At 36.7% G+C, this 25,691-nt stretch overlaps 1 long non-coding RNA gene across 4 annotated transcripts in view; it reads left to right on the top strand.

Moving 5' to 3' along the window:
* LOC110287542 (uncharacterized) overlaps positions 1-24,457 on the top strand; it is a 58,295-nt gene extending 33,838 nt beyond the window's left edge. For 3 of the 4 annotated variants that reach the window (XR_015047146.1, XR_015047145.1, XR_003835656.2), the window contains 2 exons: positions 6,758-6,884; positions 23,474-24,457. This is a non-coding gene — a long non-coding RNA (uncharacterized LOC110287542). Of the gene's footprint in view, positions 1-6,757; positions 6,885-9,385; positions 9,450-23,473 lie in introns of those variants that run through there. The other variant, XR_015047144.1, reaches the window with a different exon arrangement.
* The last annotated feature ends 1,234 nt before the right edge of the window (positions 24,458-25,691 follow it).

Genomic DNA, 25,691 nt, shown 5'->3' with positions numbered 1-25,691 from the left:
TATTCTTTCACTTCCCCAGTGATGGGATTACAGGCAAATAGCACCATGCCCATCTTATTCAGTGCTAGGGATTGAACTTAAAGCTTCTTGCATGAATCCACCTATACCAGTTAAACCATTTCACCAGCTTCTTGAAATTCTTTTGAATTTTATTTATCCAACACAGAGATGATATTTTATTTTATTTTATTTCTTTTTTGTTGTTTCATTTTTGGTTTTCTGAGATAGGATTTTTTTTTTTGTATAGTCCTAGCTGTTCTGGAACTCTCGCCCTATAATCTGCTGGCCTAGAATTCAAAGAGCCAACTACCTCTGCCTCCCAAGTGGAGGGATTAAAGCATGTGTCACCACTATCTGACAAGAGATGGTTCTTTCAAAATCATTTTTAGATGCACAATAGGGTTCACATTTCATCAACAACAGCATTTTTCTTAGTTTACACTTAGATACATAAGGTTTTTATAAAATTTCTTCAAGAATATTTATTCTTTCTTTATTAATAAAATATCAAGATTCCCTTTAACATTGAAATAAAGCAAAAAAAAAAACCCTCTGGAAAAGTAATTAATAATCAGTAGCCTAGATATCCCTGGAGATTCAAATTAGATCTTCAGATTCTACACAGATACTTGTCAAATATTCAGCATTTGCCAGGATTGGTGGGGCAGCACTGGTGTGTAATCTTTGCACTCTGGGAGCTGAGAGGAGTCCAAGGTCAACCTAGGCTACAGAATAAATTCTAGGCAAGTCAAGGCCTTGAGAGACCTTGTCTCAGTAAAACAAACAGCAACAGTAGCAGTAGACATACTCTGAAGCTGAACAGCTGTAATGACTTTTTAGACAGGCTCACTTTAGTACCCTTTGCTCTACTTCAATTTCAGATTGAAAAGTCCAAAGCAAACTGATTCAGATCCCCCCCCCCATTTAGCTTGTTTTAGTTTTCTCTAGACAGGGTTTCTCTGTGTAGCCCCAGCTGTCCTGGAACTCACTCTGTAGACCCGGCTGGCCTCAGACTCACAAGAGATCCATCTGTCTCTGCCTTCTGAGTGCTGGGGTTAAAGGTGTGTGTTACTACTGCCTGCAGTTCTTTCATTTTTTAATTTAAAATTTGTTTCATAACTTCATATGTGATCACTGCACTTAGAGCATTTCATCTTCCAACTTCTGTGTCCATCCCTCACTCAAATTTATTAACTCTTCTTCAATTATTGTTCTTATGTAAACACACACAAAACTTGTTGAGTCAATATAGTGTTGTTTGAGTGTTTATATGTTTAGTGCTGACCATGTGGGATTGGATAAATTATCATAGGACTCGTCCCTAGAGAAGACTTAATTTCCTTCTTCCAGTAGCTCTTCATCAAGGGATATTTCCTCCGTGCAATTATAATTTTGTATTGTTATTGTGATGGTCATATTTAGGTGACCATATTGTTGGTATTTCATAGATGTATCTTCCCTGTCATGTGTAGAAGACACTGTTTCATAGCAGCCATCCTGAACCTCTGGCTTTTACAGTTTCTCTGCCCCTTTTTCTATGATGTTCCCTGAGCCTTACGTATAAGGACTCTGTGCAGTTCTATCAGGTAGGAAGTGCTACCCCACAGTCACTTGACCTCTGAATTTTGACCAGTTTTAGATTTCTGTAGTGATCTGTAATAGGGATTTTGTTAGTCATTGGATATTAGTGGCAGCTTTGTCACCCTGGTTTGTTTTTTTTTTTTGTTTTTTTTTTTGTAATTTTATTGAAACTATAAAAATATGTGATACACACACACACACACACATATATATATATATATATATATACATACACACACAGGAATAGACAAAGTAATACATTTCCCTATGGTATGTTTTTTTTTTTTATTTTTAAAAAACATTTATTTTAGTTAAGCACACTGTAGCTGTCTTCAGACACCAGAAGAGGGAATCAGGTCTTGTTACAGATGGTTGTAAGCCACCATGTGGTTGCTGAGATTTGAACTCAGGACCTCCGGAAGAGCATTCGGTGCTCTTAACTGCTGAGCCATCACTCCAGCCCCCTATGGCATTTTCAAACTTCCATAGTGTTACTTCCGCTTTCTTCTGTCTTCATTGTATTGTCCCCTCTCCCCAAGTAGAGCTTGTTAGTTCTTCTCTTTTCCACTTTTATAACACTTCTGTCATCTGGCCTCTTTCTACTATTACTTCTCCCCATTCTACCTCCATGGCCTCTTATTGCTTTTCTAGTTTCTGATATTATTACAGTTATGTAATTAACATCTAAAACTGGGAGCTAGGATCCACTGATAAGAGAGATCATACATTTGTTTTTCTGGAACTGGCTTATTGGACTCAGTGTAATTAATATTTACTAGTCCCATGCATTTACCTGAAAATTTCATGAATTTCATTTTCCTTTATAACTGAGAACAACTCCAATGTCTTCTATTTTCATTTTCTATTCATCAGTTGAAGGACATTTATATTGATTTCATTTCCTAGCTATTGTGAATAAAACAGCATTTAACATAGTTAAGCAAGTAGCTATAGAGTAGAATGTCATGTCCTTTGGGAATATGCTGAGGATTGGTATAGCTGGATCATATGGTAGAGCTATATTTATCTTTTTCAGAATTCTCCACACTGATTTCCTAGTGGCCTCAACCGTTTGCAATCTCAACAGTAAATGAGGAGTCTCTTTTCCCCTAATCCTTACCAGCATTTGTTGTCCACTGTTCTCTTGCTCTTAGCTATTCCGAGTGGGGTAAGATAAAATGTCAAAGTAGTTTTAATATGCACTTTTCTAGTTGCTAAGGATGTTGATCACATTAAAAGGTATTTGTTAGCCATTTTTATTTCTTCTTTAGAGAATTCTCTGTTCAGTCCATAGTCCATTTTTCCTTGAATTGTTTGTTTTCTTGACTCTATTATTCAAAGTTTTTGTATATCCTAAATATTAATCCTCTATCAGATATATAGCTGGCTAAGATTCTACCCCACTTGGTGGGCTTCTTCTTCACTCATTTGATTGTTTATTTTGCTATATAGAAGATTTATAGTTTTATGAATTCCCGTTTTTAAGTTGTTGGCCTTAATTACTGAGTCAATGGAGTCCTATTTATAAAGTCTCTTCTTGTTCTGATACCTTGTAGAGTATGTACTATATTTTCTTCTAGCTATTTCAGCATTTTGGCTTTTATATTCAGGTCTCTGAACCATTTAAAGTTTATTTTTGTGCAATGAGATAGATACCAGTCTAATTTTATTCTTCTATAGGTACACATCCAGTTTTCTTATGATCTTTTGTTAAGGATGTTGTCTTTCCTCCTGTATGTATATTTGGCATCTTCGCCAAATATCAGATGGATATAATTTTTCATATTCATGTCTGAGGCTTCTATTTTACACACACACACGTCTGGTTTCGTGCAAGTAACAATATATCTTGAAATCAAGTATGGTACACCCTCCAGCATTAAACAATTGGTAGAACTGTTTGGGAAGGATAAGAAGATTAGGCTTGTGGAAGGAGGTATGTTAAAAGGTTTATACTATTCCTTCCCAAGATGCTTATGGCCATATGTTCCATCACCACAGTGGAAAGCTAGCTAAATCAACTCAATAGCCCATGAAACCTTCTCTAAAGTAGGCCATGTACTGACACAAACACACACACACACACACACACACATGTGCACACACACACAAATGTTAGCAATTTCAGAAAACTGAAGTATCTCTGTGTAACTTGTCTAGCCACAATGCAGTAAAGCTTAAAGTCAGCAGCAAATTGAGTCTCTAAAAAGTATCCAAACTCTTGGAGATTAATATTACTGAATGAGTAATAAGCCACAAATATCTTAGAACTAAATGAAAATTGAAATACAAAACAGTAAAACCTGTGGGACATATTAAAAGTTACCTTAAGAGGGAAATTTTTAGCTCTAAGTATCCACATTTGAGACTCAGAAAGAGTACAAATAAATGACTATTATAATAATACAACACAAGAGTTTGAAAAACAAGATCAGACCAGAACCAAATCCAGTAGATGGCAATAAGTAATAAAGTAAAAGCAGAAACTGATGTAATAGAAACAAAGAAAGTAATACAAAGAATCAACAAATCTAAGAACTGGTGCTTTGAGAAGATAAGAGCTATAGACTCACCAGTTAGCAGCAATAGCAGCAGCAGCAACAGCAACAACAACAACAACATCAACAACAAAAGATTCAAATTAATAAAATCAGGGATGAACAAAGGAGCATTACAATAATCACTTAAGAAATTCTGAATAAGGGAATTAACATAAAAACCTGCACTCTGCTAAGTTAGTAAAAATAAATGAGCAAACTTTTCAGTTCATCTGAAATACCAAAATTAAACCAAGAAGATAGCATAAACAGACACATAAGAAATAAAGAGATTGAAAAAAAAAACCCAAGTAAAAATCCTTTTAACTAAAAAGAGCCCAGGTTTCTTTGCTGGGAAGAAATACAGAGGAGACTATTAACATTGGGCAGATAAGAGATGGTCATCTTAGTAGCAGTGAGCAAGAGAAGGGTGCCCATTTATTGACATTTTAAACATAATATCCTTTTACTTGTAATGTAACCAATTTAAAAATACCATTCTTACAGAATGCAATGTCTTAACTTTTTCAGAATTTTAAAGGAAAAGCTATAAAAAAAAATATGTAGGGAAATGCAGCAAAGGAGGATGGGAAATGTATTGGTGTCAGTACAAAGTTTCTCTACAGATTTCCCAAGAAGTTCAACAGTAGTCTAAGTAACACAGGTCTCTTTCAAATTTTTTCATTTCATTTTATTTTGCAAAACACAATATATTTTTATATTAGCTTAACACTCTCAAAGGCAATTCAGCAATTACTAGTTGTTTCCCATGTATTTCTTGGTGATCACATACCTAGCTAGACCCAAACTCTCTGCAAAATTTTGATCACTCTACAGTTGTTTAGAATATAATTGCTTTAATTGCATTCCCAGAGACTTTTTAATTTTTCGGCTGTTTTTGAGGTACAAAACAAACATTAATTTCTTAATCATTTTTAAATGTTACTCTATGGGTATAGGTTTTTTTTGTCTGTATGCATGTGTTTACACCATGTCTGTGCCTGGTTCCCAAAGAAACCAAAAGAAGCAATCAGATTGCCTGGGACTAGAGTTAAGGATGGCTGTGACTGCCCATATGGATGCTGGGAATTGATCCCAGGTCTTCTGGTAGAGCAATCAGTGCTCTTAATCTCTGAGTCATCTCTCTAGGCCTCTTTCTTAATCATTTTAAAGTGTAGGAGTATTAAGAATATTCACATTATTGTGAAACTATTCTCTAAAACTTTTATGTCTTAAAAAATTGAATCTCTATAAAAAATACACAACTCCCTTTAATCCTTCCATTTAGGTGGTGGAAATTATCGATCTGACTTTGTTCCTATGAATTTGCCTACTTTAAATATCCCATAAAGAAGGAATGATACAAGATCTGCCTTTCTGAGACTCTTATTTCACTTATAGTACCCTCAAGCTTCATCCATTTTAAAGGATTTCCTTTCTTTTTAAATATGAAAAATATTTCATTGGATACATATATCATGTTGTATTCATCTTTTCACGGACATGTGAATGGATTCCCTCCTTTTTTGGTTACTGTGAATAGTGCACACATATACACATGCTAATTATAGAAGTAAATTTAAAAAGGACTCAGAGGGATGTGGGAGAAGAGGGTAGGGAGAAAGCATGTGAATACAGTACTTACATGAAATTTCATGGAGTTATATGAAGTCACATTTTTAAATAAATTCTGCCCTCAACTATTTGGAAAATTTATCCATGTGTCAATTGCTAGATCATATGGTAGTTATATTGCTAATTTCTTGAGATGGATTCTTTGTTTCATTGAGGTTGGTCTTATCTGTGTGATCATCTGCTTCTTCTTCTGTATTCCTGGGATGACAAACACATTCCACAGTAAGTTAATTTTTGAACAAACGATTAATTGCCACAGTAACTGTACTGTTTTTTAATCCTACTTACAATGAATTTTAAAATCCATTTTCGACACCCTTACCAAATTCGCTTATTGTCCTGGTTGAATTTTGTCAGCCTCACACAAACCTGAACATATTTAGGGAGAAAAGCTTCAATGGAGAAAGAATATGCCTCCGTCAGATCTGTGAGGTATTTTCTAAATTACTGGCTGATGTGTTAGGGCCCAGCTCACTGCTGAAAGATGCCAATTGTTGGTTTTATAAGAAACTAGGCTGTTGCCGGGCAGTGGTGGCGCCCACCTTTAATCCCAGCACTTGGGAGGCAGAGGCAGGCAGATTTTTGAGTTCGAGGCCAGCCTGGTCTACACAGTGAGTTCCAGGACAGCCAGGGCTACACAGAGAAACCCTGTCTCAAAAAACAAAAACAAAACAAAACAAAAACAAAGAAACTAGGCTGTCTTCAGACACACTAGAAGAGGGCATCAGGCTGGAGAGATGGCTCATTGGGTAAGAACACTCTGACTGCTCTTCCAGAGGTTCTGAGTTCAATTCCCAGCAACCACATTGTAGCTCACAATGTTCTGTAATGGGATCCGATGAACTTTTCTGCTGTGTCTGAAGACAGCAACAGTGTACTCATAGACATAAAATAAATAAATCTTTAAAAAATCCTAGGCTGAATGAGCCATAACAAGCAAGCTAATATTCTTCCATGGCTCTGCTTCAGTTCCCACCCTGAGTTCCTGCTTTTATTTCTTTCAGTGATGGAATGTGATCCGGAATGTACTCTTCTATTTCTGAAATCTCTGTAAAACAGTACAATAGAAAAATGAAAACTAAAGGCATAATTGAGGAAATCCAACATCCCACAAAAAGGAATTCTAGAAAGGTAATATATAGAAAATCGATGGCAGGATGGGTTGAATAATAATTCACGGTAACTAAATCAGTATGAATGACAGCTTTTAGGCCATTTACAACTATAAAATACTATATAGTTTGAATATGATTTAACTAAGTAACCCCCAAGAGACCATTAGAGTGAAGACTCCTGTACAGGATGGTGCTATTAGGAGGTAATTCCAAGAAAGTTGTGTTTTGGATCACTGGGGACATGAAGTCGTGTCAGTATGACCTCTTTGAGTTCCTGTAGGAGGAATGCTATAAAATAAGTAAACTTAGCCCCATCCTCTGTATGGTTTTTTTTTTTTTTTAATTTACTTGTGTGAGATGTACAATATGCACTTCGGCCTTTGTCATCCATCATTTGCTATGACATTCTCAGCAAAATCCATCGAAAATGTCAGGCCCTTTAATGTTGAAAATTGTAAGCTAAACAAACTATTTATAAAGTTAGTTACCTCTCAAGTGTTCTGTTGTAATGCAAAGCTGACTAATACATGCTTCCAATGGATTTGAGTTTGGGGGTATTTACACGTTGTTTTGTTTTGTCTGGCCTCTAACTTGTTATATAATCAAGGCTTGCTTTCAATTCCTGATTCTCCAGCTTCTATCTTTCAAGTACTGGGATTACAGCAATGAGCCACCATGCCCAGTAACTTAATAATATTTAATTAATATCTCCCCTCAATCTCAACAAATATTTGTTTAGACATTTGCAGTTTAATAGGGCATGAAATACCTTTTCAATTGTCAGGAATATCCAGTATATTTCATGACACTTAATATTCATAACACCCACTCAATGCCAGTAATATCCCAGATACTGTGACAAGAAAAAAAAAAAAAAAACACTATCCTAACCTTCCAAACCGTTTTTGAGTATTATAGTGCATGTTTCCATTTTCACCAAAGAAACATGACTGATTTCTGGATCGGCTCTTTCAGAAAAGAGCTAAGGTGTTGTTAACAAAAGAAAAGGAGTATGGCTATCAAGATGTCATCATCTATATTGAACACCAATTGGTTATTGAGTCTTTAGCTCTTGTTTTAAAGATCACATAAAATCTCTCCATATCTTCTCAGGTAAATAAGGCACATTTTTTTTCTGTTTTGCAAACATCCTTTATTGAAGAAATTATCCACTTTATACTTCATATCCTTTTGTCAATTTTATATTTTTTTTTTACTTATTTACTTTATATCCTGCTCACTGCCACTCTCCTGGTCACCCCCTCTCACCATTCTTCCCCACCCCTCCTCGCCTTCTCCTCTAAGCTGTTGGGCCCACTCCCCCGGGTATCCCTGGCACGTCAAGTCTCAATCAGATACATTTTTCAAACATCATTTTTCAATGTTTTCTTTTGATGCTAGACAGAAAAAAAAACTATGCATTCAAATTTCAACTAGATTCATTGTGTGTTGCTGCCTTGTGTATGAGTCACAGTTATTATGTAAATACATATCCCATTTGGCTTCCTCTCATCTAAGAAACAATATGCCTTATACACACACACATTTTTGGTATATGTAAATCTAATTTTCTGTAAAATAAGAGAAGTAAACAACTAGATATAAGCCTAATGAGGCTGATGCAAATTTAATTTTCTGAACCTGTGTGTTTATTTCTCCAGCTATTCTTCTTTCCCTCAGGAAGATCTTTGAGCTCAGGATCTTTTCCTTATTCGATCTGTGAAGGTTGCAAATTGGGTTTTTTTGTGTTTTTGAAAACAAAGATTTCATTCGTTGATCCCCAATTAGCTTGATGAAATTATGTTCCTAATGTTGCAAAGTGTATACAAGTGTATGAATAATTTTACTTTTTAATGAACAAGTTATTTCCTCAAAATAATATTTGCAAATAGAACTTATTTAATTCAAACAAGTAATCAGGTTTTATGTAATCCCTTGGCTAGGTGAAAGCCTAATCATATATTTATCAGGGACTTTAAGTTTATAGAATACTAAAACTAGAATATAGCTTAAAGGTGATCTAGAACATTCTCTCATTTGCATATGGAAAAAGTCGATAAAGGCTAGTTAAATTGCATTAAAGCACCAAGCACTGACAGAAATCACCTGTTTCGGTGTTTAAAATAGCCATGCTTTTTAAAAACTTAATTTCAATGTGTGTGTGTATGTGGGTGTGTGCATGCATCTCTCTGTGTGTGTGTGTGTGTGTGTGTGTGTGTGTGTGTGCCATGGTGCATATATGTAGGGCAGAGGACAACTTCCTGGAGTTGATTCTCTCCTCCTTCTACATGGTTTTTATGGATCCAGCATATGTTTTCAGGCTTACATAGCAGGTATGTTCACCCTCTGAGCCATCCATCTCACAGTCTGAGGTTGTGCATCTTTATAACGTTAAACACATGCAAAGCAATGGCTATCTAGAAAGAAAGAAAGGCATGGAAAGCATGATGCTAAGTTGCCAAAATTCTAACTCATTTAAATTCTGTGATACAATTGGATTTTTTTTTTTTTTTTTAGAGGAATCTTCATGTATACCAGGCTGGCCTTGAGTTCACCATGTAGCTCACTTCCTGATCTCCAGACTTTACCTCTAAGTGCTGATATTTGAATCCAATGGCACTAAACTCGTGGAGTAGTTTTAATCAAAATTTGTTTTTTGTGCTTATTATCTTACAGTTTTTCTATAATATTCTAATAGATCTCAAGATTTGCCACATCTTAGGCTATCTTTGTACTATTAAATTGTAACAATGAAAAAATTGTCCGTTTTGAGACACAAATGTGCTTCTGTGAGAGGCTGGCTAAGGCTAGGAACACATTGAGAGCTAAAACTGTATTGAAGAACTACCCAGAGAAGAAACACTTGATGCAATTTTTGACTCCTAAGCACAACACCAACTATTGTGGGTGTCACATAATTTCTTACTCTTATGCACTGTATAAGGTTAAAAGCCAGTTTAAAATTATCACTAGTAAATCTGTAAAAAATATTTTATTAAAATTCTCAACCATAGTATTTTCTTGTCTGATAAAATAAGAAGGTATGACTATTATGGAAATATCAATCAGAACTCTTGTGATGAAGGTGTATGATTAACAACTTATAGTTTCATGAAACACATTGTTTGTTATTCATTGAATAGCTGGTTGGTAAACCATGGTTATTCTAAATTAGGTATCTAGTCAGACAAAAAATGATTAAATATCACCTGCCACTTTAAAAAAATCAACTGTCAATACTTGTTACTAACGATAAACTTTGAGCTTTGAAGCAAAAGGTGGAATTGGATAAATTTGATACACGCCTTAGTGTTTATAGTGATCTGACTTAAAACTAAATTGTCAAAAGCAACTACAGGAGGATGAGTTGAGTTCATCTTATAACTCCCAAGTCACAATCCATCTCTGAAGTAAGTCAGGGCAGGAACTCAAGGGAGGGACCTGGAGGCAGGAATTGAAGCAAGGACCATGGAGGTCCAGTGTTTACTAGATTGTACCTATGGCTTACTTATCCCACATTCTTACACAACTCAGGAACACTTGTGTGAGCCCTCCCCTGTAAATTAGCAGTCAAGAGAATATCCTACAGACTTGCCTACAGGCAATCTGATGAAAGCATTTTCTCAGGTAACATTTCTAGTCCCACTTGATTATAGCTTAATGTAAGTTTAGAAAACAAACCTAACCAGGTCATTTTAGAAGTTACTTCCTGCTATAGTTGTGGTTAGCAAGGTTTACAAGCTACTGTCCTAAGGGGGAGTTCTAAAAAAAGTTTTGTAGATTTGGGATTGTTTTAAATATTGCACCAATTCTGTGCAACATTCTGAGCAGGCTGAATTCAATCTTTTATCAAATTCTCATGAACCATTCCAAAATTAAAACATGAGACAAAGTCATTCATATACGTATAGAGGAGAGAAATACCACATAAAGCCAGAGCAGCAATATGATAAAATGTGTTGGAAATTTATTATGCACTAAGATCTTTACTAAATTATATCATATAACCAAATCAATAATCCTATGAGGTGAGTATCACATTGACTGTATTCTTACTTTGAGATAAATATTTTCCACAACATTTAGGAACCTGCCAATCATATAGCTGGTCAGTACTTGAGCTGGGACATTAAAACTAATGTTAAATTTTTGATAACATCAAGTGACAGTTCTACCACTGCTTCTCAAACTGTAGAGCTTGAGTCATTGACTTCTTTGTTGTTGCTAATACCCTGGCAATATGTCAAAGTATTTTTTATTGTTTTTTATTTACTTTTTATTAGATATTTTCTTCATTTACATTTCAAATGCTATCCCAAAAGTCCATTATACCCTCTCCCCGCCCTGCTCCCCAACCCACCCACTCCTGATTCCTGGCCCTGGCATTCCCCTGTACTGGGGCATAGGATCTTCCCAAGACCAAAGGCTTCTACAATTGATGACCGACTAGACCATCCTCTGCTAAATAAGCAAATGAAGACACAGCTCTGGGGGTACTGGTTAGTTCATATTGTTGTTCCTCCTATAGGTTCACAAACCCCTTTAGCTCCTTGGGTACTTTCTCTTGCTCCTCCATTGGGGGCCCTGTGTTCCATCCAATAGATGACTGTGAGCTTCAACTTCTGTATTTGCCAGGAACTGGCATAGCCTCACAAGAGAGAGCTATATCAGGGTCCTGTCAGCAAAAGCTTTCTGGCATATGCAATAGTGTCTGGGTTTGGTGGTTGTATATAGGATGGATCCCTGGGTGGGACAGTCTCTGGATGGTTCTTCATTCTGTCCCAGCTCTGAACTTTGTCTCTGGAATTTCTTCCATGGGTATTTTGTTCCCCATTCTAAGAAGGAATGGAGTATCCAGACTTTAGTCTTCCTTCTTCTTGAGTTTCATGTGTTTTGCAAATTGTATCTTGGGTACTCTAAGTTTCTGGGCTAATAGCCACTTATCAGTGAGTGCATATCAAGGCTGTTCTTTTGTGATTGGGTTACCTCACTCAGGATGATACCCTCCAGATCCATCCATTTGCCTAAGAATTCCATGAATTCATTGTTTTTAAATGCTGAATAGTACTCCATTGTGTAAATGTACCATGTTTTTTGCATCCACTCCTCTATTGAGGGGCATCTGGGTTCTTTACACCTTTTGGCTATTGTAAATAAGGCTGCTATGAACATAATGGAGCATGTGTCCTTATTACGAGTTGGAACATCATCTGGATGGATGCCCAGGTGAGGTATTGCTGGATCTTCCTGTAGTACTATGTCCAATTTTCTGAGGAATGGCCAGACTGATTTTCTGAGTGGTTTTACCACCTTGCCATCCCACCAACAATGACAAGGGCATAATTGCTTTTTCTAGGGCATAAGTTCCCTCCTTGTGTTGGTGTTTTCCTTTTATTATTCTTTGAAGAACTGGATTCGTGGAAAGATATGGTGGAATTTGGTTTTGTCATGGAATACTTTGGTTTCTCCATCTATGGTTTGAGAGTTTTGCTAGGTATAGTAGCCTGGGCTGACATTTTTTTTTTCTCTTAGGGTCAGTATAACATCTGTCCAGGATCTTCTGGCTCTTATAGTCTCTGGTGAGAAGTCTTGTGTAATTCTAACAGGTCTGTCTTTATATTTTACTTGACCTTTTTCCCCTTACTGTTTTTAATATTCTATCTTTATTTAGTGCATTTGTTGTTCTGATTATTATGTGTCGGGAGGAATTTCTTTTCTGGTCCAGTCTATTGGAGTTCTGTATGCTTCTTGTATGTTCATGGGCATCTCTTTCTTTAGGTTAGGGAAGTTTTTTTTTCTATAATTTTGTTGAAGATATTTACTAGCCCTTTAAGTTAAAAAATCTTTATTCTCATCTATACCTATTATTCTTAGATTTGGTCTTCTTATTGTGTCCTGGATTTCCTGGATATTTTGGGTTAGGATCTTTTTGCATTTCACATTTTCTTTGATTGTTGTGTCCATGTTTTCTATGGGATCTTCTGCATCTGAGATTCTCTTTTCCATCTCTTGTAGTCTGTTGCTGATGTTCTCATCTATGGTTCCTGGTTTCTTTCCTAGGTTTTCTATCTCCAGAGTTGTCTCCCTTTGGGTGTTCTTCAGTGTTTCTTCTTCCATTTTTAGATCTTGGATGGTTTTGTTCAATTATGTCACCTGTTTGCTTGTTTTCCTATAATTCTTTAAGGGATTTTTTTGTGATTCCTCTTTAAGGACTTCTACCTGTTTAGCAGTGTTCTCCTGTATTTTTTAAGTGAGTTATTAATGCCATTCTTAAAATCCTTTATCAGCATCATGAGATATGATTTTAAATCCGAATCATGCTTTTCGGGTATGTTGGGTTATCCAGAACTTGCTGTGGTGGGTGTACTGGGTCCTGATGATGTCGAGTAGTCTTGGTTTCTGTTAGTAACATTCTTATGTTTGCCTTTTGCCATCTGGTAATCTCTGGTGTTAGATGTTCTAGCTGTCTCTGGCTGGAGCTTCTTTTCCTCCTTGATTCTGTTAATCTCTGTTAGCACACCCGGGAGTCCAACTCTCTCCTGAGTACCAGTGGTCAGAGCACTCTCTGCAGGCAAGCTCTCATCTTGCAGGGAAGGTGCACAGAAGTCTAGAGCTCAGATCCACCTCCTGAGTCTCGGGGTCAGAGCCCTCCCTGGAGGCCGACTCTCCTCTGGTGGAGAAGGTGCCCAGGGGTCTGAGTCTCAGCTCTGCCTCCTGGCTAAGTATGAAGGCCAGCAGGGACCCTGTTCAAGAAGCTCTGTTGCTTCTGAGGCCAAAGTGCTCTCCTGCATAGACTGGTCTCAGTGATTCCAAAATCCTGGGTGTTCTATGGCCTGATGAGTTTGTGCCCAAGACAGCACAGGGCTTGTGCCGACCAGCACTATCCCTATTCACTGATCGTGCAGATTTCATTTGTCCCCGTTCCTGCTGGCACAAGACCCTCCGTGTTTTTTGGAAAAGATGTTGCATTCCACTCACCAGTGATCTCAAGATCCTGGGTATGTTAGGATGCCTGCGGTGTGGAGAGTCCTCTGGGGACCTTGGCACCCTCCTCCAAGTTCCCACACAAGATGGTGGGCTTGGGGCTGCTGCCAACATGAAGGAACCCCAGCCGCTGGTTGGGCGGGTTTCTTTTGTCCCTGTTCCTGCTGGTACAAGTCCCTCTGGGTTTTTTGGAACAGATGTTGTGTTCCACTCACCAGTGATCCCAAGATCCTGGTTGTGCTAGGGCCTGCTGAGTTTTAGCCCAAGATGGCGTGGGGCTAATGATCAGAGAGTTTCTTAGTCAATGTGCTATTGGATGAGACACCAGGACCATGACAACTCTTGTTTGTTTGTTTGTTTGTTTGTTTGTTTGTTTGTTTGTTTTTTGAGACAGGGTTTCTCTGTATAGCCCTGACTGTCCTGGAACTCACTCTGTAGACCAGGCTGGCCTTGAACTCAGAAATACACCTGCCTCTGCCTCCTTGATTCTGTTAACCTCTGTTAGCACACCTGGGAGTCCAACTCTCTCCTGAGTACCAGTGGTCAGAGCACTCTCTGCAGGGATTAAAGTGCTGGGATTAAAGGTGTGTGCCACCACACCCAGCTTCCATGGCAACTCTTAAAAAGGAAAGCATTTAATTGGAGCTGGTTTACAATTTCAGAAGTTTAGTCCATTTATCAGCATAGCAGAACCCATGGAGCCATATAGGCAGACATAGGGCTGGAGAAGAACCTGAATATTCTACATCCAGAACCCCATGCAACAGAAAGAGAGCCACTGGGCCTAGCTCAGTCTTTTGAAACCTTAATGCCCACTTCCTCCAACAAGGCCACATCTATCCCAATAAGGCCATACCTTCTAATCCTTTCAAATAGTGCTATTCCCTCAGCCTTTAAATATATGAAACTATGGGGATCATTCTTATTCAAACCACAGTGAATAATATTAGAGGAAATTTCAGACAATGAGTTTTTATTTGTGTGATTATTTAGAATATCATGATATACTTTGAATAGGTTTTTTATTATTTTAATTTTAATTTTATTGTTTTTATTATTTTTTCTGTTATTAGATATTTTCTTTTTGCTTAAATTTTTATTATTTAAATGCATTTTGATGCATTCTGATAGGCCCGCCTTTATATATTACTTGACCTTATTCCCATACTGCTTTTTAATATTCTTTCTTTGTTTAGTGTATTTGCTGTTTTGATTATTATGTGATGGGAGGGATTTCTTTTCTGGTCCAATCTATTTGGAGTTCTGTAGGCTTTTTGTATGTTCATGGGCATCTCTTTCTTTAGGTTAGGGAAGTTTTCTTCTATAACTTTGTTGAAGATATTCACTGGCTCCTTAAGTTGGGAATCTTCACTTTCTTCTATACCTACTATCCTTAGGGTTGGTCTTCTCATTGTGTCCCTGATTTCCTGGATGTTTTGGGTTAAGAGCTTTTTTCTTTTTGGATTTTCTTTGACTGTTGTGTCAATGTTTTGTATGATATCTTCTGTACCTGAGATTCTCTCTTCTATCTCTTGTATTCTCTTGGTGATAGTTGCATCTATGACTCCTGATCTCTTTCCTAGATTTTCTAACTCCAGGATTGTCTCCTGTTGTGATTTCTTTATTGTTTCTACTTCCATATTTTAGATTCTGGATGGTTTTGTTCAATTCATTCACCTTTTTGCCTGTTTGGTTGTGTTTTCTTATAATTCTTTAAGTGATTTTTGTGTTTCCTCTTTAAGGGCATCTAGCTGTTTACCTGTGTTCTCCTGTATTTCTTTAACGGAGTTATTTATGTCCCTTTTAAAGTCCTCTACCATCATGAGAAGTGATTTTTAGATCTGAATCTTGCTTTTCTGGTGTGATGTTGTATCCAGAACTTGCTATGGTAGGAGAACTGGGTTCTGCTGATGCCAGGTAACCTTTGGTTTCTGTTGCTTATGTTCTTATACTTGCTTCCTGCCATCTGACTATCTCTAGTGCTACCTGCCCTCGTTTTATCTGACTGAAGCTTTTTCTTCCTGTGATCCTGGTTGAGTCAGTACTTCTCAGTGTTCAGCTGTCTCTGTGATCCTGTGATTCTGGGATCCTGGTATCCTGAGATCCTGGTTGTGTCAGAGCTCCAGGGAGGCAAGCTGCCACTGGGACCCTGAGATCCTGGTGTGACCAAGCTCCTGTGATTCTGTGATCCTGTGATCCTATGATTCTGGGCTTGTCAGAGTGCCTGAGAGTGAAGCTTCCTCTCGGTGTTGTGGGACTGGCTGCAGAGTTTGTGCCCAATTCTGCTCAGGGAGCCTCTGATCTTCGGATCCTATGACGAGTTTTTTCTTTTCTCTCTTATAAGTCATTAATTGTTTTAATTCTTCATTTCTGAGTGAGACTCTACTCCCATCCATTTGAAGTATCAACTTGTGTTGGATTTGTTTAGGCCTTATTAAGCTGCCATACTGTTGAGATTTCATGGATATAGCCTTCCTGTCCTATCTAGAAGGCATACTCTTATATCAGACTTTCTTATCCTTGGCTTTTCCAGTCTTTCTACCCACTCTTCAAAGATGTTCTCTGAGCTTTAAGGGTTGTGTTATTGCTGTATCAATTGTGGCTGGACATTCCCTGATCAGAAGTTTTCTGCATATTGACCAGTTGTGGCTTTCTCTAATGGGCCTCCATATACTGCATAAAAAAGCTTCTTTTGTAAGGAATGAGAACTAGACTTAGCTGTGAGTTTAAGTATGAGTACTTAGAAGAAAGTTTTAAAAAATTACATAAGTTTAAGAAAGTAGGATAGCAGCTCACTAGCCTCATGGGGTTTCTTTTGGGTTGTTGTAGTAGTTTTGTTTTTGAGACAAGGTCTCACTGTGTAGCCCTGGAAGGCCTGCAACTCACTATGTCAAACAGACTGGTCTCAGATGCATACAAATCTGCCTCCCTCTCCCTAATTATGCATGCCATGTCCCATCTATTTTGGTCCTTTGGTTGATCATCTTATAAGAGAAACTCTAGGGTTTTGATGATGCTGATATCCATGTCTGTTCTTGTTTACCAGTGGCATGAACACTAATGGATCATATTAAATGATACTGATTATATTTTAGTACTCCTACATTAGCCTCCTAGATTCTAGATTTATAGATGGAGTAACTACACCCAGACCATACATCTATTTGTACTTGATATATGTAGTCTGAACTTTTGGGGTGATATCTAAAAACTCACTGTCAGGGTCAATGCCCAGAAGCTTTCTCCTGATGTTCTTTTTTAGGAGATTTTATAATGACTATTTTTAGTTCTCAACTTGAATACGTCTAGAGTTAACTAAAACCCAAGTGGTTGGGAACACTTTTGAGGGATTTTTCTAAATTAAATCATCTTACATGGGAAGACTCACCTTTAATCCAGATCTTTTGAGGTGGGAAGATACATCTTTAATCTGGGCCACACTGATAGGCCATTCCTTCAGTCTCTGCTCTATTTTTGTCCCTGCATTTCTTTTAGACAGGAACAATTTGGGGTCAAAAGTTGTGTACGTGGGTTGATGTTCCAATCCCTCCAGTGAGTTTCATATGACTAGTGTAGTTAAGAAACTGAACTCCAAGGTTAAAGAAAAAAATATAATCTTAAAGTCTGATAGGAAGGAATGGGAGGTTTGAGAGGATGGTAAGGCTGAGAGTTCAGGAGAGGATTATGTTCAAAATGCATAGTATGAAATTCTCAAAGAATTAATAAAAATATTTTAAAAGGGATGGAGAGATGGCTCAGTGGTTAAGAGCACTGACTGTTTTTCCAAAGGCCCTTAGTTCAATTCCCAGCAACCACACAGTAGCTCACAACCATCCGTAAAGGGATCAGATGCCCTCTTCTGGTGTCTGGAAAGAGATACAAGATACTCATATAAATAAAATAAATCTTTCAAAAAATATTTTAAAAGCCTTAGAATTATTTTAATGTGTCTTCATATGACTTTTGTTGTTCATTATAATTTGATGAAATCTGTTATTGGTTTGCATATGTTAAAACAGCTTTGCATGCCAGGGATAATTCTCACATGGCCTTAATTATATAATCTTATTGAACTATCATAATATTTTACATGGATGTTTTCCAGAGAAATTGCCACATAATTTTCTTTCTTTTAAAAATATTTTTTAAGTTTATTAATTGAGGAGTTTAATATAGGTTAAGTAACTTCATCGAAGTTTTCAATCCAACTTAAGTCTTCGAATCACCTGTTCAAAGAAAAGAATATTAATCAGTAACATTTTAAGAGTAGAACATTTTAAAAAACACTTTGGAATCCCAAAATATAACCACTTAAATAATTCAACACTAACTTATTACTGATTTAATTAAGCAACTTTACAGAAGACCACTAAATCTATAGGGATGATCTCATTTATACCTAATTTTAACTAGCACACTCCTTTCTATATTAATTAGTTGTGGACCCGTGTCTTACAATCTATGCAACAGTACATGCAACACTTTGAGTAGCTCTTGGTAACAAGGGTATCTGAGGTATCAGTAATTAGGAAAAATGTTTTACATCTTCATCAAATCTTAGCAACTGCTTACTAAGATAAACTGCTGATTTCATTTTATCCTGATCTCTTTCCTCGTTACTACTGTCTATATTAGAAATATCCAAGACTTAGGAAAGTTTGAGGTTTGTAATACAATGGGCTCACAGAAAATCCTGCTTTTCCCAGCACACAGCCTATCATTTGTCAAAAAGATGGACTTCTGTTCCTCATATTTTCAATGACTGGGCACAGATACTTCAACTCGTGATTTTGTCCTATACTTTGCTATAGGAAAAGGCAAGTGGGTGCATGGCAGAGGCCTCACTATAATGAGTGATGCAAATGCTATTTTTGGAAATGTTGACCAATGTTTCTAAGGCTTTAGAAGCAAGGCTGAGCTGGAAAAGGCATAGGTAGCTTTTCTAATGTGTTGAATCATAAAAGCACAACATTGTATTTTACCACAAAGCTATCTCTACTTCAGGCCCACAGCTAGTGCTTAGGAAATGGCAAAGCAATTTTTCCTGATCTGTAAAAACTGCTTTTGCCTAACTATCCTCAAGTTCTACCTAATACTAGAGACACTGATTAAACCTCATCCTTTCTTGAGCATATGACATCAACTTTCCCCAAGGAAACTGTTGCCAAATTTAGTTATCAGTCCTTAAGTGTATCTAAAAGTACATGGACAGTGCTTGATCGGGGTAGCTTGTCTTTTTCTTAGCACAGGAAAGCTGTTCCTATGTTTCCCACCCCCACCCCCCCTCCTGGGAAACTGAGCTCAGGCAGGAAGCTTCCCTGGCATTTATTCCTTGGAAATTTTTGATGTGTATTCTATATAATGTATTTTGATCTACTCATCACTTCATTACCTTTTCTTACCCCCTCTTCCTCAGTACAGACTCCTTCCCAACACTCCTTTCACCTATTTCAGTGTCTTAGTTCCTCATGGACCACTAAGTGTAATTAGGATTGCTCAAGTGAGCTTGACAACACACCAGTGTCTATAACACAGAAGGAAAATGACTGTTCTTCCTCCAGCAGCCATTAACACAATTGTTCCTCAGTTAGGGATGCTGACTCATCACCCCCTCCCACGTCCATGGTAGAAGTTGAAAAGCTTGCTTTTGTACAGGCTTTGTCTAGATAACTATGAGTGCTATTAGTTCATGAGTACAATAGCCATATCATATCCAGAAGATGGCATTTCACAGCACTTCTTTCCACCCTTTTCCTTTTATATTCTTCCTTTTCTCACTACTGAAATGTTCCCCGGGTCATGGGATGGCATGTGATATAGATATTTCATCTAGGGCTAAGCACCCAGTAGTCACTTATTCCTGGCGATTTGATCAGTTAATTATGAGTCTCCACATTAACCTGTGCTCCACTGCAAACAGAAGCTTCTTTGACTAAGGTTGAGTGAAAGACGAATTTTTGCATTTAAATATAAATTTTAAGAAAGCATTTAGACAACATATTTATTTAGCAAAATAAAATTATTGGGCTTCTTAGGGCCTTTGACTTCTTCAGCCATAGGCTTATAACAAGATTTGTAATACAAGGTCTGAATTCCTTCCTGTAGATAGGATTCAAATTCACCCAGAATGCAGTTGGTCACCCACACAGCAGTCATGGCTCTGTTGCAGCAAAATCACATATTTTTTGACTGGTGTGTATTGTGGCATCAGAGCACACCACTGAAGAAACCTATTGATGGTCCCCACCACTACCTCTACAAGTTGGCAAAATACCTTGTGGTACTATGAAAGCTTGTCAGCAGAGAACCACCACTGAACCAGCCCAGTATCATCTTGATTTCTCTAAGACTGGAAGTTAAATTGTGTGGTATGATCTAGCAACAGTGGTTTCTGAGAGTGGTGGGTGAAAATAGCTCGGATTGCTTGGGAGGGGGGGCTCTGATACACTCATGACTAACAAATTAAAGGAGGGTATCCTATGCCTAGAACTAGGATTTTTATTTAATAGCCTATGGACTACTAGAGCAGTATTATCCACACGCACACAGGCAACCTCCACTCAAATTTATTTTTTCATTTTTAAATTATGCGTATATAGGTGCTCTCTTTAAGCTTTCTATTTTGTCCTAAATTTTAGCGGCTATATTTTCTTTTGTTTAGCTTAGCTTTGGAAATTTGTGTGTTTTTAGAATGTTCTATGATAATGATTTTGTTCCTAGTTTACATATATTTTACTAATTTTTGGGGAACAACATACTTTAGTACATTGACATCATTTTTATCCCACACTCTTCTCCCTCCAGCTCATCCCCTGTCACACCTTATGGATTTTATGGTATGTTCTTTTCAAAGTATTTTATACACACACACACACACATACACTCAGCCTGCTGAGTCCATTTAGTGTTGCTGTATTACCAGTCTTCATTCATGAACCTGATGATTTTGATGCAAATATCAGAATTATATACTGTATGTAAAAGCATTACATTGTTTATCTTTCAATGATAAGAACTATTTTAGCATATTAAGGTATGTATATCACACCAAGAAATTAGTAGCCTCTTGCAATCACCAAATGACCACTGTCAAACTTACAACCTTATATATAATACTTTTAATATTTGTGCATGTGATTTGGTATGCAAATAAAGTCCATCTATTGGCATTTGTTAAATATCTCTCCTCTATTTTAATGGGTTGATTTCTGGTCCATTCTCCTTTTTCATATTATATTTTATAGTATATTTATTGAAGATCCAAGTCATTTGCTTCACAGAATAATTTCCTAATGTCTGGATTTGGATAATTGTATATGTCTTCTGCTCACTTCATTTCCAATAGAACCAAAGCCTTTTGAATCAGATTCAGGTTTGATTTGTATTTATTCATTACATTCATTCATGCATTTATGTATTTTTCTATGTGTGCTCCTGTGCATATGTCATGCTCACATGAGGAGGCCAGAATACATCTTTCTAAAATTGTCTCAACTCTGCTTCCTTCATGTGGGTTCCAGAAATAAAACAGGTGCTCAGATTTGGCAGCAAGTGCCTTCACCTGCTGAATTATCTCATCAAACCCTCAAGCTTTTGTTTTCTGTTTGGGGGGACAGATAAGAATACGTCATAGGCTGAGCGGTGGTGGTGCACGCCTTTAATCCCAGCACTTGGGAGGCAGAGGCAGGCAGATTTCTGAGTTCGAGGCCAGCCTGGTCTACAAGGTGAGTTCCAGGACAGCCAGGGCTATACAGAGAAACCCTGTCTTGAAAAACAAAACAAAACAAACAAAAACAAACAAACAAAAAAAGAATAAAGAATACTTCATAGGCGGTGCTACAATTTTGTTTTTGAGACAGGGTCTCTATATATAGTCCTGGCTATCCTGGTATTCACTCTGCACACCAGGCTAACTCAAACTCACAGAGCTCCTCCTACCTCTGCCTTCTGAGTACATCTGGAACTGAATTGCCAAATCAGCTGGAGCTGTATTCTTACATTAGAAACATACATTTTATTTTTGGCTATCTTATGTTAAAATGGATATAGCCATCCAGAGATTATTGCTAAAATTTTGTGATATTCCATTTCCCAACATTTTATTAAGGAGGGACAGTGTACCAAATCTTATTTATCTCTTATCATTTTCCAAACTTGATTTGTATACTAGCAGCTTCCAATTTTGATCATTTGTACCCTTTTAACTTTTACTATGATCCACTTGATTGACATTTTTTGATTTATAATAGTTATTGTCCTTATGGATGCTGAAATTTTCCTCTCTGACATAAGGAGTTTGTTCAATTTGGCTATGTCCTTTTGTAATATTCCCTCGTAGTGTAATTATAGCTTCCTTATGTTTGTTATGACAAGTTATTATAGGAGTATATTGTGCATTTCCTGCCCTACTAGACCTTGATTTTCAAATAAGTGTCTTGTTTTAGAGAAAGTGTCTTTTTTTCAAGGCCATAATGCTCCTTGTGTCTGTGTTGGTCACTGTTCTTAGGTATTTTCATTGGACAAAACTGTGGATCGTTTTCAAAGTTCATACTGATACTTAAAATTCAAATTCTAGACTACAAGTTTTAAATTAACCTCTCTGATCTTGTGTATGTATCTGCTTCTCCAGTGTTGAAGACTAATTCTTGGTTACAAGCAATGATAGAAAAAAGAAATATTTATTTGCACTTATGGGTCTATAAATTGACAGTTTATTTCTATATCTTAAGAAATTTGTCTCTTGATTTGTAGAATCAGGTATATATATTAGAAATATTAAAACTTTCTTGATATTATAGGCTGAATTTTGTCTTTTTTCCTTCTTATGGAACATTTGCCTTACAGAATTTTAAATATATACTTAAGTTTATAAATTACTGTTCCCAGGCTGGAGACTGCTCTTCCGAAGGTCCTGAGTTCAAATCCCAGCAACCACATGGTGGTTCACAACCATCTGTAATGAGATCGGATGCCTTCTTCTGATGTGTCTGAAAACAACTACAGTGTACTTACATATAATAAATAAACAAATAGAAAGGAAGGAAGGAAGGAAGGAAGGAAGGAAGGAAGGAAGGAAGGAAGGAAGGAAGGAAGGAAGAGAGAAAGAAAGAGAGAGAGAAAAGATAATTTCAAAGTGCACATGAGTGTGTGGGTAGGGGAACAGGGCGGAGAGAGGGTATAGGGAACTTTCGAGATAGCATTTGAAATGTATATAAAGAAAATATCTAATAAAAAAGAAAGAATGAATTGCTCTAAAGCAGTTGAAATAGAGAAAAACTTTTAAAACCAATTTTAATAACAAAATGGTAAATTTAAATAAGACCGTCAACAATCATCACCCTAAATATAACATAAAGACACAATTAAATGGTTATGATTATGAAGGTGGGTGAAAAAGCAAAACTCCAAGAAACCACACTGTAGGGACTTGAATGAGAATAATCCTCCCCTCTGTGTCTCACACAGCTGAACACTTTGTCCCCAAGCTGGCAGCCAAGTTTGAGGAGGTTTGGGAGGTGTGGCCTTGCTGGAGGAAGTATATCACCTGGCAGGGACGGGGAGATTTTGGAATTTAAATCCTTGAGCCACTTCTGGTTCATTGTCTCTGCTTGGTGTTTGCAGTTCAAGATGTGAACTCTCAGCTTCCTGCTGCCTTATGTGCTGCTTGCTGCTGTGCTTCCTCGCCAAGAGCCTCTGGAAGACCCTACGAGTTGCCTTGGTCGTGGTGTTATATCACAGCAACATAAAAGTAATAGTACAGAAGTTGGTAAGAGAGTGGTTATTGCTGTGAAGAACCTGACCATGCTGTTTTCCGAAAAAAAAAATAATAAATAAATTACTGTTCCCTTCCTAACTCTGGATTTCAAATCATAATTAGAAAAATTGTCCTTTTTGGTTTATATTTGTTTATTTTTTATTGAATATCTTCTTTTTTACCTTTGTCACCATTCCCAAATCATAATGTAATTTATCTATATACCTATCTTTAATAGATACATGGTTGCATTTAAGTATATTATACATGAGGAATTTATCTCAATTAATGTTTAATAAAGCTTTATCTATGACGTGATTTTCCAGTGATCCATTTGTCACTTATTAAGTGGCCTGTCTAGGTATGGTGGTTCACATCTGTAATTCCAGCACTTGAGAGGATTGATTTAAATTCATCCTCAGTTACAAACAATTTTAAGGCTAAACTAGGCTATGTAAGGCCCTAAGGAAAGAAAAGTCTCTATTCTGCATATTAAATTAATCACCTCATGAATCAGAAGCTGACTATGCCCCCTGGCCTTACCACCATATTTCATTCCTAGAGAAATTTCCAGAACCCTATTACCTTTCTTTTGGGTAGATGGCCAGACTCTATTTTATCCCCACAGGCAGAAAGAATGAGCTTGTCAGAAATAGGCTATGATAACTTATAAAAATTATTGATAAATCAAACATTAGAAGATGTAACATAGACGTATATTTTCTTCATAGAATTGTGTACCCAAAAGTTCTCAATACATATTGAGCTAATCCAATTAACAAAAACCTCATTATTTACTCTTTTCTTGACTTGCAAATGACTAATTCCCTGCTTCTCTCTCTCTCTCTCTCTCTCTCTCTCTCTCTCTCTCTCTCTCTCTCTCTCTCTCTCTCTCTCTCTCTCCAATAATGTATCTCTACTTTAAACAAGACTATTCTTATCGTGAGAAACTTATGATGAATTAATTAGTTACCTCTCTAAAAGGCTTCATATCTAAAAATCATTCCACTGGGGGTTTGAGCAATTGTAACTATAAACTTCCTACTTAAAAGTATATTTGCTATATTTAAAAGGTATTGGCAGATTGTGTTTTATTTTTACTTTTTAACTTTAAAAACTTTGGATAGTTTCTTTCTGTTTTGATTTTTCAATGACTAGTCATTCAAAAATGTATTGATTGATTGCCATGTTTTATATGATTTTTCTTGCTATTGACTTCTGGTTATATTTTATTATGACCTGATAAACTATTCCATTTATTTTGTATTTGTTAACAATCACTTTATGAGATGTTAAGATGAATTCATATTCTTCAGTTGTTGCTAATTCCATTTCATTTATAATACAGGTTAGAGCCTCAGTCTCTTGATGATTTTTGTCTGGATGCATTATTTATTGCTTAGATTTTGATATTGAAATCACTTGCTATTTTTGTATTTTGGCTTGTCTATTTTTTTAATAGCATTGGTTTTTAAGAAATTGGGTGTTTCAATGTTGATTGCATAAATATTTAATATTACTTTATTTGAGGATATTGTTCCCAATATTAATACATTAGGACTTTATCTTGTTCAACTAATTTTTCTGCAAAGGACAGTTTGTTCAGACAAAATAATGACTATCCCTACTAGTTTTTAACTTCCACTTGTTTCTCCTTCTACTTGTTTTCCATCCTTTGATGTCCAGTTGGTATTTGCTTGTTAATTATGTCTGTCTTGGGCAGACAGACAGCTGGATGTAGTATTTTTTTATCCACTAAGCTAGTTTGTATCTTTCACTTAGAAACTTGAGACCATTTACACAATTTTACTTTTCTTGAAAGGTGTTTACCAATTCCTGAAATTTTGATGGCTGTTTTCCTGATTGGCTAAATCACCTTTTGTTCTTTTCTTTTCCCCTTCTGCATATTTGCAGCTTGCTGGCTTGCTGAGTTGAAAATGATTCTTTCCTAGTTCTCCTTGGTTTCTTCCTTTCCTGAATTGATTAACACTGAGAGATTATGTTTTAATTATGTCGACTAGAGGTTTTAAATGATTCTAGTTTTCCGTGTCCATTTGTTTTCCTAGGTTTGGGGAATTTCCTACT

This window comes from Mus caroli, unplaced genomic scaffold, assembly GCF_978045245.1.
Source record: "Mus caroli unplaced genomic scaffold, Mus_caroli_1 scaffold_5, whole genome shotgun sequence".
Classification (NCBI taxonomy): Eukaryota; Metazoa; Chordata; class Mammalia; order Rodentia; family Muridae; genus Mus; species Mus caroli.
Note: the sequence above shows the minus strand (reverse complement) of the source record. Positions and strands in the feature narration are given on the sequence as shown.